The sequence below is a fragment of the Micromesistius poutassou genome, assembly GCF_964030765.1.
Source record: "Micromesistius poutassou genome assembly, chromosome: 5".
Lineage (NCBI taxonomy): Eukaryota > Metazoa > Chordata > Actinopteri > Gadiformes > Gadidae > Micromesistius > Micromesistius poutassou.
This window is the reverse complement of record NC_140275.1, coordinates 10,515,931-10,528,356: the sequence shown is the minus strand read 5'-3', so window position 1 is coordinate 10,528,356 and position 12,426 is coordinate 10,515,931.

Sequence of the window (12,426 nt, the reverse complement as noted above, 5' to 3'; positions counted from 1 at the left end):
AAATCATATTCAACTAAACGTAAGTAGTTCCACTGCAAACAACCACAAAAAGGAAGGTGGAGACGCTGGGTGGAGATTTTTGAGCAACAAATTCGAATTATTATATCCATTGGATCGTCTCACTGAACACAACACTTATAAAACCTGACTCCAATCAGTTGATAATTAGATCATAGGCCATAATACAATCAAGAGCAACAACAATGTACTCCATTTCATGCATAGTCCTTGTTGTACATTTGGAGAATGTCAACGTTGGTCATGTTCAGGAGGGCCTTTTGGTGATTTCTGCACGGAAAACATTTCTCTAACATGCTGTTGTATGCATTAATCATGAGATATGAAATATGGAAAATAAGTTTGACATAGTTTTGCACCGTCAGGGCTCCGCTCCGTCTCTCAGCCCATCAATCATTCACAACTGTAAGAATCAGATGAGGAGGAATATTAGATACATTGTACCCAGAACCTTGTTTTTTTTATCTGTGTGTCTGCTATTGTGCGATTTGTTTAGTGTCAGTGCCAGCTGTTCACTGACACTGTTTTGCTCAAGATGGCAAAAGAAAGCTGAAACCACTGAAACACATACAACTCAACAGCGGTTGTCACTTCGGTCGAGTTCAGGTAACGGATACGGTCACATGACCGCGCCGCTCGGAACCGTCCTGCGACCTTCATCGGTCCTCCTTAACTGTAAATATCAAGAGTAAGATGTGCTTTTTTTCTACCTCAATTTTTGGACGCTTATATTGGAGATATGTCCTGTAAATAACGTTGTTTTCATGCACGCAATACTGTGTTGGTTATATTGTGGCAGGTCTAATCTAATGTGTGATTGCATTTTATGACTAATCTGTCACCGGCCTTCAGAAGCAACCTGGATCACGTCATAAATAAAACAACACTTGGTTAAGATGTGCCCGTCCTTCGTGTCACCGCCTATCTGCCTCGTAGCTCATCCGCTGGGTTTACTCATTCAGATATAATTCCCTGAATGGAGTGAGTCTCAGTTGATTTACCGTTGGACTGTCCTAGTAAATGCACCCCCTTAGGTGACCCTCCGCTCGTCGTTCTTACAATACACAGTGTATCACAGAAGATACTGCTGAAACGGGGGAGAATGGCTAGGGCTGTCAACATTAATAAAAGACACACTGAATGGATTTGATAAAAGCAGGACAGCGGGTTTTTTTAAATTAACTTCACCTCTGTCATCCAGTTCTCCATTTTGCAGCTAACGTCTGGTGAAACTGGTGGTGAAAGTACTGGTGACGGGGTTCAACTGTGGTGAACCCGTTGGTGAGACTGCTAAGGAAAATGACGAACTTGCCTCACCAGGGTGACCCAAAAAATAGGTATTAGTCCCTGCCTGCTCCAAGGCAAAATCTTTTATTCAAAACTTAAGTAGCGGCAGCTGTCTGAATGTCAACCAGACTGAGGTGGCCCTGCAGGAATCCTTGTACTGTGCAATTATGGTTGTTGATATGAATCATTATTATTATTATGGATAACACTTTACATTCTGTTTCAAACTTATTGATTTAAAAAGCAAAGTTGGCACCAAAGAGCTGTACAGAGAGGAACACGAAGAAAACAAGGCTGTGATTAAGAATAAAATGCGAGGACATCACTTGAGGCAAATTTAGAAACCACAGTCAAGGGAACAGACTTGGTAGAATCAGCGGGAAAGAAGACCCTGTTGAGCCTGACTCACACGCGGCCACCAATAGAAGCACATGAATATCTGAAATGTCAAAGAAGGGATTTGATTCCGTAGCTGTTAAGAAGTGACATAAGGAAAAGGTTACCTAAGTGTGTTTCATAACCCACTCCCATTGATTTAGGCCACCAAAACAAAAAAAACAAATGAAAACAAATAACATTTACTTTGAGTGAGAAAAAGGCACGCAATCTACAGAAAGAGCAACTGAAAAAAAGACAGCGATTGGAGTGGCATATTGGAAGGGTTATCCAAAAATTTTTAATAACCCATTTTATGTTAACTTCGGCGGAAAAACTAGGCCGGCAAAAAAAAACGAAAAAAAAAAAAAACATTTATTGCGAGCAGGAACTAAAATTCCACTGAGCGGAATTGGTAAAAAAAAAACTGCGGTCGACGTTGTGGTTGGGAAATGTAAAACAGTGGGCTGGCAGACTCTCCAGGAGAGTTAGGAGGCCGCTGTGGATCTCCAGAGAGGAGTCAAATAATCATTTGGGGAGCGGGATAGAAAAATGGTAGGTTATGTAGCTTATCTATTATTGCCGATAGCGCCCCCGGTAATGAACAGATCAGATGTGATGTGCCCGCTGGATCCCCTCTCTCCCAGGTACAGAAGACTGTGCAATGGATGGGACACAACAAGAAATGGTATTTAGATTTTGGTATTTGTAATGTGCTTACTCTATCCTGCAATACCAAAGATTGTGCAATGATTACGATATTATCCTTTTATATATATATATATGTATGTATAGCCTCAGGGTTGTCATGATGACAAATAAATGTTATTTAAATTGTGGAAGTCTTGTCCACATTTCTCATGCTCGATTGGTTTTCTCTCAGTCTTCTCTCAGAACATCAACGAGTTATGTCAATATAATGCCACATGCATCCATGAGCTCTTACTGCGCCAATGTATTTTAAAAATATTTAATCAAATGCATTACCAATCAAGCCCCATTTCCTAGTTTCCTAAAAAAAAAGATCAGCTAAATACATAGTACATACCTCAGAAAGTATGTCAATTTTAAATTAATCCAATTAATGTGTCACAACCAAAAATAGCCCTTCCTCCCCCGGACAGCTTCTAGCCAATGACATACCATTAGTCTGTGCCACTTCCTGAGGCTGCGGGCCAGGGGCGAGTTGCAGATGCAGTTACATGCAGAGGAGGTTATCTCTAAACTGTCAAAGGGACATCAAAAATACATAGTTAATTTCTCCTGAAGGCACCTTACTGTAATTAGACTCTTTCTGTGGAAAGGTAAATGCATGCTGTTCAAAATCACTGCGATAAGAAGAGAAGTCCATGAAGCCCCCCCCTTCAACACCACCGTACCAAAATACACTTCAAAGAAAGCCCCGTATATCTTTCTGCTCGATGGTATTGGTTTTATCCGTAGCATCTTGCGTTTGCCTCCGAAACATGTCAGATGTTGACTCACTGGGCTGTATTTTCACACATATTCGTTTTTTGAAAGTGTGAGCTGCCAAATGTGCATTGAAAATACCAAACTGCCAAAAAAGCTCTCCTACGCAAAAAGAACTGTGAGCATGTGTGGTTACCTCACGTTCTCTGCCTTTCAGCCATTCTGGGGAACCTTGACCTCTGCGTGGAGAGGTTAACGATGCTAAAATGGTGCTGGCTTAAAACTTGGTCCCAGTGGTGAAAAATACCATTTAAAAAAGGAAGGTTTCAGATTAGGGTAATGTTGTTATTTCCTCAAGCGCATGAATAACATGTAGATTGAAAGGTTATGTGATGCTATGTTTTATTTTAATGTTTCATGCTATAACACTTCACACAATTCGTTCATGATAATAATGACTACAAATCTTTAATTTTACAACCACTTTTAGCCACTCATGCATATAGATATCATTTTTAAATATAACCTAATTTGACCTGACATACTCAATTCAATACTATTCCAACCCATTAGAATAAAGGGACAAGTGCTTCAATTTAATCTGTCTACTTTTAACCATCTTTAAGTAGTTTCACAGCATTGTGTGTCATCCACACAAATCCATCTAGGCAATGACCCAAGCACTTTAATGGATTTGAGAAAATGGACTTGCCTGTGTGCCAAATAGCTAAATAAAATGCTGGCATGAGTCACTCTTCAAGTCACTGACACCACATAAGACACTGTATTCATCACTGCCCCAATGTCGTATTCTCACAGGCATTCAATGGATATGGATCAAAGTATGATTCATTCCACTACAGAGTCTGGTTTCAAAGAATATTAGAGTTTAAAAAAAATGCACATTGGGTGGGCGTTTACATCCATAGTGTGTCACATAATAATGTGAGTGCTTCTCACATTATGCATAGTTGTGCCCGGGGTGGATTTAGCCCCTGACCCTGACAGTGCTAATCGTATGCTCTGCTATAGAAAGGGCTGCACTTTCAAAGGAGACACATGAGGAGGAGGAGGAGGAGGAGGAGGAGGGGTGTGGGGGGGGTAGCATTAATGTGTTCTTTTTCTTACAGGTGTACACATGCGTATGAGCGGACACCACACACCTTCCAAAGCCTTTCATCGCCCTGCCCGTGTTACCTCCCGTATGTATCTTTGTCCTATTAATAAAACGCTGGCCATTCCCAGCAGGATTACCACGCTCATTTACAGGAAGTAGAGCACATTATGCGTCGGCCGTGTTCAGGATGAGCCCTTTGATCATGCCGCCGTGTGGAACACCAGCTACTTTTTCCCGCCTGCAGGGCTAAAAGTTGTGAAGGCCGTGGAAAATCGCAAGCCGCAGAAAGCGGGGGGGGAAACTTCAAATGGCTCGTCTCGTCCAGGTCGTTAGGAGGATTTTCCCCCCGACAACGTTCCCGATCAGGGCAGACGTGGAGACGTGGATCTGGTAGGTCTGAGTGTGGCGACCCAGAGGCACACCCAGGTGTACTCGGGCTGTCTGAACCTGTTACAGAGGAAGTCAGCTTGAACCTGCGGCATGTCACTGCACATCGCCACTGGTCCATTAGCCGGGGGGAGAAGGACTTGCACGGCTGCCCGCTACTAAAACTCCCCCTGAATCTCCCACCGCAAAAGGTAGACTCTTTGATCGAAAGCAACCTTAAAGATTTATGGGATGCTTTTACGTGAATTGAGCCTCATAGGGTACGTTTTTATTGCATTTGCTCTTCAAAGTTTAGTTCTGACATCTGTGAGGTTTTAATTCACTAATGCCCTTTTTTCTGCACACATTGTCATTATCTAATCAGATGTGTTTTTCGATTTCCGCCAATGACATTATAATATGATTCTAATGTACTCCCAATTCACTTAGTATGTTATTATATTTTCATACTGGACAGAGAAGATTACAGCTTTCCAACGTCTTGATAAATATAATGGATGCGGCAAAAAGAAAAAAAAAAAACACATTGACCGACCTTTCCCCCCACATTAATTAAATATGAATCTCAACTGTCAAGAAATGTTCCCTTGATTCGTACACATCGATTTTTCTCTGCACGGCATGTGTTCTTCGCGGCACTTAGTGACTCTGATGACACCCGGTGCCACTGGTGTCTAAAGGAAATGACTTAAGATTCTCTGACCTTTCTGTGCCTTGCGCGGTCTTCGCCGTGGCTGAAGTCCAGTCATGCAGCAGGAGACATGACCTTCAGACACACACAGATGAAACAACAACCTGCAATGGCCCCCGTTACGTCCTGGTGATATTTTCCCTGCTTGCTGAAGCAAGACACGGTGTACTCCCTCGACTCCTCGCCTTTAATAGTGCGCTGCCTCCTGTACAAAAGAAAAAAAAGTCTTATATAGTGGCGCCTCTGATTCACCGCAACACAACCCTATAAAATAGAGAGAGACACACAAAGAACCTTCCGGGCCGATTCATATCCACTTAATAAATCATTAGGAATCTCCATTGAGAGCACCGTCAAAGAACTCTCTCACCCCAACGGCGACTAAATAGATGGACTTAAATACACGTTTGGGGGACAAAGAAAGAGTGCTTGAATTGTTGATGAAATTGCTCAAAAATCATGATACAAATATACTCAGGGGCCATGATGGAAAAGAAGTTCCTGAGACGCATTTGATAGCCCCGCAACATGCCCTGTGGTCCACATAGAAAATCAATAACAGCTGCAAGCCCACACACATTGCCACGCACACATAACCACGCGCACACACCTACACAACCATGCACACGTATTGCCACACACACACACACACACACACACATATATAACCACACACACTCACACACAGTCAAACACACGGACACACAACCATACACACACACACACATTCATAACAACACACACACACACACACACACACACAAATACATAAATACACATCAGTAGGCAGCAGTGGTGGCACCAGAGATTTTTTCTTGCTGGTGCTACGGTGGGTCGGAATTATCCAGTGATGGTGCTGAGAGGATTGTTGACGGGGGGGGGGGGGTCGGGGGGGTTGGCACGGGGTTGCGGGGGGGGGTTGTTGAAGACTATACTGGGAAGGCAGACGATTTGTATGTCAAATTTTTGTTAATTTCTTGGTGGTGCTATGGTGGTGCTATTGTAATTTCTGATGGTGCTATAGCACCAGCAAGCACCACCCCGGCACCGCCACTGGTAGGCAGACACACACCCATCACCTTCTCTTGCACGCACAATAACACATTACCGCACGCGGCGCACCAAACTCGTGGACTTCTTCCTCGAATGTCCTCTGACGTCATTCAAATGCACTTCTGTCAGTGTCAACCTTCAACATATGGCCTGAAAGGAACATAACGAATAGACCACCGTAGCTCAGGGGGGGCTAAATGAGCACAAGCACATCGACAGACATCGGCTGCTGATATATTTCCCATTTAACAATTGACTGCTGTTGACTGCTACTGGCTGTCAGAAATGTAGCAGAGTCAAACACTCATCAACCAAAGCGCTTGCCCTCCTGTCTTCCGCCGCCACCACAGCAACCGCATCTCCAACACTTTTCCCACTGAATCCTTCACCCTGCCCAATCAACACGTGGTGGTACCATTTCCAATGCCACACCTCGTTGATGAGCCATCTCCCTGTGTGTCCTGAGCTGGAGGAGTAGAGAGGAGGGGGGGGGGGGCGCTCCACATTCATTACCGCTGATACAATCTGTGGGAAGCTCGGAGCCGTCTCGCTCTGCTATTTGGTCAAGGTTACCGAGCTGCCTGACATACTCAGAGCGTTGGGGGGGGGGGGGGGGCGGGGGGCGAGGGGGAGTCTTCTGAGGACAAGTAATTCAAATTTATTCCTGGGCTAAAGTGGTTCTATTTTTACAAGCATGTTGGCTTAGCGGGGAGAAGGGAGAGGGTGGCGAGGGAGATTTCCTGTACTTATTAGTATCAGCCCACAAGGCACACTGATGAAGAGGCTGGGCCGTCAGGTCACAGTGGTGGGATTCTAATGTGGATATTAATATTATATTAATGACATATAGTATTCTTATTGATCAAATACAAATATAATATATACAAATATATATATATATATATAGTTAAAAAAGAGTATCTGTTGTATTTGATCACTATGTTTCGAAGACAGGGGGATACACAAATAAAGGAGGAATGCTGTTTTAATGAACAATAAACATAGAAAATTGTTAATTGTCTTAAACCGACAATGTAAAAAATGTTGCTATCCCTGCGCTTAAAGATCTATCATAATTGCCTTTGGTTTTTTTTAACTGTCAAATGGCCATTGTGACGATTTACTCTCGCTAGCTAAAAACAAATTCCAACACTACCCACGAGGTGCAACCATGTGGGAGCTGTGATATCAAGGAAATTAAAAAAAAAAAGCAACATAAATACATATGTAACTGGTGAAGGAAACACAGGCTTTAAGGTTATATTCGTTTCAAATAAATAATAGCCCTTTCATACCCGGAAAACAGAAACAATTCAACACTGCAATACATTTGTAGAAAATGACTTTGAACATTTTTGTTTCTTTACATTTACATTCAGGACGCATTTATCCAAAGTGACTTGCAATAAGTACAATTGTCAGGAGAAGGAGAAACAACAATATATAGGTGTTGGTGCGGTAAAGATGCTCATAGAAACAAGTGCCAAGCACTTACAATTGCTAGGTTAACCTATACCGATAGTTTGGATAAGACGCTACACATACTATTTTTAGCACCAGGATACAACATACAATGAGTGCGTACATGAAGTGCCACACACATGAAGTGCCACACACATGAAGTGCCACACACATGAAGTGCCACACACATGAAGTGCCACACACATGAAGTGCGTACAGAATATGTGCATTCATTGTTCCACTGAACAACGGACAACGTCTCGAAGGCACCATGGCTGACCCTATAACGCTACACGTACACGAGCCTCCCTCAATAAGCGCCCTCTTCCTAGAGATACGGATAAATATCAAACTCATGAATCAACCCCGGGAATTAAATCTCACCGCCGTTACGCCGCCAATGAGACGGTAGACGGACGACAATGCAAAGGTCGTGGCTTTTAAATGGGAGGGGGGGAGCTATGTACATGTTTCCATCTCCCGACTGAACGCGGGGCGTGAGCTCTTGTAGATGGAGAAACCATTGCTCGAACGCTAAAAGGATGACAGCCACATAATGAAATAACACCGCTGACTGAGTGATATGTTTAACACCCTCCCTTTTGACACCTTCAAAGTACAGTACCGCAAACATTCGCACGGCCTGCCGGTGACGTGGACACCGCGGGCCCGCACACACAATGGTGGCTGTTGTCGTGTGAGACCCCGTGCCGTGTGGAACGTTTGAAAGACTGCGGGTCAAGGAACGCGACCGGCAGTAGTAGTCCGTAAAGGACCACTGTCGTGGAATAGTTGCGCCTTTACTATAGTTTGTACGAAAAAAAAACGAAATCCTTGACCTCGATGTAAATCCTCATGAGGTCAAGGAGAGATGTTAAGGAGAATCCATAAGGACTAAAGGCTCAGTTATGGCTCCACGTTGACGCAGAGCATGGGGATTTTACGGACCCATTACGTCCTTGCGTCCACGCAAGGGTCTGACGTGGGCCTCCCAAAAAGTGTTACCTTGCGTTATCTCCTTTCCTTTCGGAAAGGATTGTTCAGTGTACCCTATGCTAAAGGAGATAAGAGAGGAAGCATTGAAGCACCTTTCCTTAGCATTTAGATAGATATTAGAATCCGAAACAGCTCTCATCATGGCTGCCACTTACACTAGATAGTTCCGGGTCATTTCACTGAGTAAGGAAATATCGACTGAAACCATATATATTTATTTCACCTGCGTATGTGGCTTAAGGTCAGTGTTCTGGGGAGGGAGTTATGGTTCATGACGAACAAGCAGCACTGCAGTCTGCTGAATGCAAAAAACAATGACCGACATCTTTACAGAATACATTTCTCCAATTAGACTATAGCACAAGCTTGTAAGGCTGTGGGCATATATGGACATCAATTTGTGCCAAGGACAGACAGTGTGAAATGCAAAAGCGAGAGAGAAAGAGAGAGAGAGAGAGAGAGAGAGAGAGAGAGAGAGAGAGAGAGAGAGAGAGAGAGAGAGAGAGAGAGAGAGACAGAGAGAGAGAGAGAGAGAGAGAGAGAGAGAGAGAGAGAGAGGGTGGCTAAGGGAGCAGAAGAGTCCCCAAGTAGTTCGGTCCTCTAAGTATTCTCATTATGTATGTCAACTTTAAATACATTTTGAGTATAAATATAGCGTGGTCTTCTTTATTTCCATTCCATTGATGAATTGCCAACACTTTCCATTGTGATGATATCCATTTGCATAGAGGACATTGGGCAACACTCTCAGGGATGTTGGTTTGCCATCGGTACACACTCGAGAAGGAGTGCCTCTGCAATCCCGACCTCTGCAGGAAGCACTGATTAAAGCACACAGTTGGAAACTCGAAGCCAAACCAACCAGCAGGGCTAATGGATCAAACAGATTCTTAACATTCTCTTCTTTCTGCACCATCCATCGGGGATCAAAGTGTCCGTTGATGATGGCATGCCCATAATATCCCTCAAATGATTCTGAGAGGGGTTAGATCTTTGCAGCATATGATTTAGAGCAAATCCTTTCACCCAATCGACATTTCACATTCCATTTGGGGGGGTGGGGGGGGGGGGGGGTGGGGGGGGGGGTGTGGCTGTGAGTGTGAGTTTCACAATTTTCCACCCAAGCCTCCTGAAAATGAAAACAACCCACCTGCTCTCAAGTGCATGAGCAAGCCAAGGGGATTGATTGGAGCCCAAAATACGATCCTTTGTTCACCGCAATAAGTCAAATTCCAATCCTGACGCCATTCCAGTCGCCGGCCGTGGAAGGAGAATGTGAGGGAGACTTAAGTTGGTCATGGGTCTGGTTTATTCGCAGGCAATCTAAAACAAATCCTCCTGGATAACTAGCTTTGTTGGCCTGACTTTTCAAATTTTTTTTTTATCAATTTGAAGTATTCTATTTTTTTTGTTACCGCATATCCATCACAATGTCTGCAAATGTTGTCTTGCAACTGACACGCACGCACGCACGCACGCACGCACGCATGCACGCAGGCAGGCAGACACACGCGCATGCACATACACACACACACACACACACAGACACACACAGACACACACACACACACACACACACACACACACACACACACACACACACACACACACACACACACACACACACACACACACACACTCACTCACTCACTCACTCACTCACTCACTCGATAGAAGTGGGGAAGTGCTCAATTAACACCAAGCTCGACACTCGTTAGAAGTGGGGAAGTTGCTAAATTAAAACCAAGTGTCCAAGATGACGCGTGAATGTGCATTATTGCGTGTCAAAACATTTTTTTAAATAGTCTCTCAGACCTTGACAAGTTCATAATAAACCCCACACACAAAGAAGTACACCCTCTAGAAAGAATCGCAAACAGTACACAAACAAAATACACGCATAAAATACATCAACAGGGCTGAACCTCACACGCAAAGAAGTTACACGCCTATGAATAAATGTATGCCATTCACACATAAATCACAACGCCGCAAGGCTAAAGTGAGATACCACGCGGGCTGGAGGAGCCGATTAAAAGACATCTTTAACCGACGTCCTCCCACCCTGTGGAGTATCTGAGAACACATCCCCGAGGCGTTCGGCTGCTTGCGATTTGTGTCCCTCCCCCACGCCCACTGCAATAGTCTGCAAATACCCTTGAGAATAATTCAGCTTTGGAGCGCAGGGATCAGGGGACTTTCCGATTTCGGGGCTGATTACTCTCTCTGGAGCACAGAAACATAATTTAAAAAAAAATGTTGTGTGTGGTGTGAAATGGCTGTGTAAACTAATTCTATTTTGCAGTATGAATATAAACTACTATGCAACCACAGCACAGCACAATATACAACAAATATACACAAAAATATAGATAAAATATAGGCTACCTAACTATATAGTGGATAAAGGTATTGCTTCGATCAAATAAAGGGTTAAGATGTGTCAAGGCGTGGCGTGACATTACAAGATGTAGAACTACCCAGCCGTGGTGGCAACACACAGGTGTTGCTTATAACACTGATAATGGGTCTGCTGTTTTTTTGTAACAGGGCACATGGTCCATGGTCAATGTGCTATCTTAACTTATTTAGTATACTACCCGTGCCCTGGTACATAAAAGTACCAGACGGACCCATAGTTAGTGTTATGATGATGATGATGATGTCTCTGTGAAAAGGGGCTATTTGATTTAATTTGAAGGACAATGTATTGGTAGGAGAGACACCCAATATTGCTATGAGTCTGTGACTTTGCACAAGATAGCCATGTCTCTGTGTCCAAGATAGTCACATCGCTACGCCTAAGATAGCTATGTCGCTACACTTAAGACACATTGCTATGCTTTAACTAGTCATAGGCCTTCATATGACAAATGTTGCTAGAGGCTCTAGCAAAAAAATATAAACGCTTTCTTTCGTTATCGCTTTTGACAAAGAAAATGGATTTGATCATTTCAAAATATATTATCACAAAATAGTTTGAAGACATTGTTGAAGATATGGATTAGACTGACAGGGTTTATCGTAATAAGCTCCAAATCATCAAATAAAAAGTAAACCTCACGCAATCATTCCTGCATGCAGGTGTAGTACCTATATCTTATGTATACACCATTCTGCAGATTAATAATCAATTGAATAGCTTCTGCTAGGAATGCAGAAAAGCCAATCTGATTGCTCAAAAACCACAGCAAATCAGATTCCCCCTCCAAAAAAAAAAAAAAGAATGAGCAAATCAGATTGGTCAAAATAAATAAATAAAAGATTTGTGGTGTATAAAATGTCCTGATAACAATGATGAAATGTAGAAGTTTAGACTTATATTTTTTTGTGAAGTGTCAAGTACCGAAATAGGTTATTGCTGGGTACCACCTGGGGACATAATTATGTATATTATACCAGACATAATATAAATATGGAAAATAGCGTTTTCTATTTATTATCAAGACATAATTGAAAAAGTATAGCAGTCGATTCTTCATGCCAGCCATCCAAACCTCCATGGATCCTCTGTCTATCCTGACGCCCATCTCCATGACTACTCCATGTAGCTGCTCACAACTCAATATTTATTTCCCCATAACACCCCCACAGATTGTTACTCATGGAAAACCATCACTATGTTTTGTGT